This window comes from Penaeus japonicus, unplaced genomic scaffold (genome assembly GCF_977035675.1).
Source record: "Penaeus japonicus unplaced genomic scaffold, GWHDUDI00000001_assembly GWHDUDI00000031, whole genome shotgun sequence".
Lineage (NCBI taxonomy): Eukaryota > Metazoa > Arthropoda > Malacostraca > Decapoda > Penaeidae > Penaeus > Penaeus japonicus.
The window spans coordinates 27969596-27974595 of record NW_028234433.1 but is presented as its reverse complement, the minus strand read 5'-3'; the positions used below and the strand labels follow the sequence as shown (position 1 = coordinate 27974595).

Sequence of the window (5000 nt, the reverse complement as noted above, 5' to 3'; positions counted from 1 at the left end):
GTGTGTGTGAGAGTGACTGTCAGAGGGACGTGTGTGTGAGAGTGACTGCCAGAGGGACGTGTGTGAGAGTGACTGCCAGAGGGACGTGTGTGAGAGTGACTGTCAGAGGGACGTGTGTGTGTGAGAGTGACTGCCAGAGGGACGTGTGTGTGAGAGTGACTGTCAGAGGGACGTGTGTGTGTGAGAGTGACTGTCAGAGGGACGTGTGTGTGAGTGACTGCCAGAGGGACGTGTGTGTGTGAGAGTGACTGTCAGAGGGACGTGTGTGTGAGTGACTGCCAGAGGGACGTGTGTGAGAGTGACTGTCAGAGGGACGTGTGTGTGTGAGAGTGACTGTCAGAGGGACGTGTGTGAGAGTGACTGCCAGAGGGACGTGTGTGAGAGTGACTGTCAGAGGGACGTGTGTGAGAGTGACTGTCAGAGGGACGTGTGTGAGAGTGACTGCCAGAGGGACGTGTGTGTGAGAGTGACTGCCAGAGGGACGTGTGTGTGTGAGAGTGACTGTCAGAGGGACGTGTGTGTGAGAGTGACTGTCAGAGGGACGTGTGTGAGAGTGACTGTCAGAGGGACGTGTGTGAGAGTGACTGTCAGAGGGACGTGTGTGAGAGTGACTGTCAGAGGGACGTGTGTGTGAGAGTGACTGTCAGAGGGACGTGTGTGTGAGAGTGACTGTCAGAGGGACGTGTGTGTGAGAGTGACTGTCAGAGGGACGTGTGTGTGAGAGTGACTGTCAGAGGGACGTGTGTGTGAGTGACTGTCAGAGAGGGACGTGTGTGTGAGAGTGACTGTCAGAGGAACGTGTGTGTGTGAGTGACTGCCAGAGGGACGTGTGTGAGAGTGACTGCAGAGGGACGTGTGTGAGAGGAGTGAGGAGGTGTGAGTTGTGAGAGTGACTGTCAGAGGGACGTGTGTGTGAGTGACTGCCAGAGGGACGTGTGTGTGAGAGTGACTGTCAGAGGGACGTGTGTGAGAGTGACTGTCAGAGGGACGTGTGTGTGTGTGAGAGTGACTGCCAGAGGGACGTGTGTGTGAGAGTGACTGTCAGAGGGACGTGTGAGAGAGTGACTGCCAGAGGGACGTGTGTGTGAGTGACTGCCAGAGGGACGTGTGTGTGAGTGACTGAGGGACGTGTGTGTGAGAGTGACTATCAGAGGGACGTGTGTGTGAGTGACTGCCAGAGGGACGTGTGTGAGTGACTGTCAGAGGACGTGTGTGTGTGAGTGAGGGACGTGTGTGGTGAGAGTGACTGCAGGACGTGTGTGTGAGAGTGACTGTCAGAGGGACGTGTGTGAGAGTGAGTGTCAGAGGGACGTGTGTGTGTGAGAGTGACTGCCAGAGGGACGTGTGTGTGAGTGAGTGTCAGAGGGACGTGTGTGAGTGACTGTCAGAGGGACGTGTGTGTGTGAGAGTGACTGCCAGAGGGACGTGTGTGAGAGTGACTGTCAGAGGGGGGTGTGAGAGTGTGAGTGACTGTCAGAGGGACGTGTGTGAGAGTGACTGTCAGAGGGACGTGTGTGTGTGAGAGTGACTGTCAGAGGGACGTGTGTGAGAGTGACTGTCAGAGGGACGTGTGTGTGAGTGACTGTCAGAGGGACGTGTGTGTGTGAGAGTGACTGCCAGAGGGACGTGTGTGAGAGTGACTGCCAGAGGGACGTGTGTGAGAGTGACTGTCAGAGGGACGTGTGTGTGAGTGACTGTCAGAGGGACGTGTGTGTGAGTGACTGTCAGAGGGACGTGTGTGAGAGTGACTGTCAGAGGGACGTGTGTGAGAGTGACTATCAGAGGGACGTGTGTGTGAGTGACTGTCAGAGGGACGTGTGTGAGAGTGACTGCCAGAGGGACGTTTGTGTGAGTGACTGTCAGAGGGACGTGTGTGTGTGAGAGTGACTGTCAGAGGGACGTGTGTGAGAGTGACTGTCAGAGGGACGTGTGTGAGAGTGACTGTCAGAGGGACGTGTGTGTGAGTGACTGCCAGAGGGACGTGTGTGTGAGTGACTATCAGAGGGACGTGTGTGTGAGTGACTGTCAGAGGGACGTTTGTGTGAGTGACTGTCAGAGGGACGTGTGTGAGAGTGACTGTCAGAGGGACGTGTGTGAGAGTGACTGCCAGAGGGACGTGTGTGAGAGTGACTGTCAGAGGGACGTGTGTGTGAGTGACTGTCAGAGGGACGTGTGTGAGAGTGACTGTCAGAGGGACGTGTGTGAGAGTGACTGTCAGAGGGACGTGTGTGTGAGTGACTGTCAGAGGGACGTTTGTGTGAGTGACTGTCAGAGGGACGTGTGTGTGTGTGAGTGACTGTCAGAGGGACGTGTGTAGTGTGTGAGAGTGACTGGGACGTGTGGAGTGATGCCAGATGTGAGAGTGAGTGCCAGAGGGACGTGTGTGTGTGAGAGTGACTGTCAGAGGGACGTGTGTGTGTGAGAGTGACTGTCAGAGGGACGTGTGTGTGTGAGAGTGAGTGTCAGAGGGACGTGTGTGAGAGTGACTGTCAGAGGGACGTGTGTGTGTGAGAGTGACTGTCAGAGGGACGTGTGTGAGAGTGACTGTCAGAGGGACGTGTGTGTGAGAGTGACTGTCAGAGGGACGTGTGTGTGTGTGAGAGTGACTGTCAGAGGGACGTGTGTGTGAGAGTGACTGCCAGAGGGACGTGTGTGTGAGAGTGACTGCCAGAGGGACGTGTGTGTGAGTGACTGTCAGAGGGACGTGTGTGTGAGTGACTGTCAGAGGGACGTGTGTGTGTGAGAGTGACAGACGGAGGTGTGTGTGTGAGAGTGACTGCCAGAGGGACGTGTGTGAGAGTGACTGCCAGAGGGACGTGTGTGAGAGTGACTGTCAGAGGGACGTGTGTGTGTGAGAGTGACTGCCAGAGGGACGTGTGTGAGAGTGACTGTCAGAGGGACGTGTGTGAGAGTGACTGCCAGAGGGACGTGTGTGTGAGAGTGACTGTCAGAGGGACGTGTGTGTGAGTGACTGTCAGAGGGACGTGTGTGAGAGTGACTGTCAGAGGGACGTGTGTGTGAGAGTGACTGCCAGAGGGACGTGTGTGAGAGTGACTGCCAGAGGGACGTGTGTGTGAGTGACTGTCAGAGGGACGTGTGTGTGAGAGTGACTGTCAGAGGGACGTGTGTGTGTGAGTGACTGCCAGAGGGACGTGTGTGTGAGAGTGACTGTCAGAGGGACGTGTGTGAGAGTGACTGCCAGAGGGACGTGTGTGTGTGAGAGTGACTGCCAGAGGGACGTGTGTGTGAGAGTGACTGTCAGAGGGACGTGTGTGTGAGAGTGACTGTCAGAGGGACGTGTGTGTGAGAGTGACTGTCAGAGGGACGTGTGTGAGAGTGACTGCCAGAGGGACGTGTGTGTGAGTGACTGCCAGAGGGACGTGTGTGTGAGTGACTGTCAGAGGGACGTGTGTGAGAGTGACTGCCAGAGGGACGTGTGTGTGTGAGAGTGACTGCCAGAGGGACGTGTGTGAGAGTGACTGCCAGAGGGACGTGTGTGTGAGTGACTGTCAGAGGGACGTGTGTGAGAGTGACTGCCAGAGGGACGTGTGTGTGAGTGACTGCCAGAGGGACGTGTGTGTGAGAGTGACTGTCAGAGGGACGTGTGTGAGAGTGACTGCCAGAGGGACGTGTGTGTGAGTGACTGCCAGAGGGACGTTTGTGAGAGTGACTGCCAGAGGGACGTGTGTGTGTGTGTGAGAGTGACTGCCAGAGGGACGTGATGCTTAGTTGAAGAATGTTTTTTAAGTGACGACTGAGAGGAGTTCTTTTCGGGCCCACACTTTCACCTATTCAGTCAACGAGAGTCCTCTTTGGGAGAATGGGACACGGCTCTATAAGTTGCGTTTCCTTTGACGAGTCCTTGTGGGCGGGTGGACTGTTCTATAAAAAGGCGTTTAACATTGACTTCGTATGATCGTGTACCTAATCATATGACGCTTATACATGTGACGTAAATCTGTGACAGAAATGTTACCTTTGCAATAAGGAGGAGGTGATGTTCTAAGCGATATATAAATGAGTATCAAAGCAATATCTAGAGGAGAACATCCCAGAGACACATAAACAACTTTGCAAGCGGAGTGATTCCCCAGGAAGGGACCCCGCGCACTCGGCACTCGGCACTTACCTTCAGCAGACAGAAAATGTGAGTAGGATTGTTGGGCAAGTGACGGGCTGTTCGGGGAGCGCCGGCACCAGCAGCAGAAGCAACAGCAGTAGGAGCAGAAGGTGTAGACAAAGCGGCAACAGAAGCTCCGTCGAGCAGGTCGGCTCTCGACATCCGCTCTCGAGCGGTCGAGCGGCCTGGCAGGCGGACCGGGGCACTTCCGGAGGAGCCCGACGCCCTCGGGGTCGGCGACTCGGGACTCGAGCGATCACAGCCGCTCACGACGGACGCGCGTGCACTCCTCTCGCGCCGCAGGAAGAGGAAAGTTTGGCGGAAAGCACCTGCGGTTTTCTCCTTCGATATGCAAGAAATATTTGCTGCTGTCTTGGCCACGTAGGCAAAAACTAGGTTACATAAGCAAACAGTCTTTACATAGGCGTCACTCGTAACAGAGAGATTATTAATTAAAAACGTAAAGAAGGAACGTAATGTCATGCGCAGAAGAGGGCGCTACGTGTGGTGTTCCCGCGGGGGGGTCCAGGGGGGACAGAACAGAGGGGGGTGAAGCGTGGGAGTTAACGTACGTATGGAGTTCCGTGGAGGCGGCATTCCAGACGGTCACAGCCTCGCCATCCACTCGTCTTCAATTCACACGACTCCACTGAACACTTCTCAGACCCACACTGCTCCGGCGACGCGCACTTGGCTGAGGCTTGTGGTCGTGGCATGCCCAAGGACGTCGCGGTGGGCGCGGTGGGCGTGAGGGCGGCGAGTGCGGTGGCCCGGGCGGCGACGTGCACTGCCAAGCTCCTCCTCATGTAGTGCTCAATTACGGGCCTCCGCGCTCGGCCTGCGGGGGACAAGGGTGCGCGTTAGTCACCTGTGCAGGCAG

The 5000-nt window shown here is 56.1% G+C and overlaps 1 protein-coding gene across 4 annotated transcripts in view; it reads right to left on the bottom strand.

The window, feature by feature from the left end:
- Positions 1–5000, bottom strand: part of Nmdar1 (glutamate ionotropic receptor NMDA type subunit 1) — a 71769-nt gene that overhangs the window by 35981 nt on the left and 30788 nt on the right. For all 4 annotated transcript variants that reach the window (XM_086556110.1, XM_086556112.1, XM_086556111.1 and 1 more), the window contains exon 2: positions 4130–4958. The gene's annotated coding sequence lies outside the window, so the exon portion shown is untranslated. The remainder of the gene's footprint in view (positions 1–4129; positions 4959–5000) is intronic.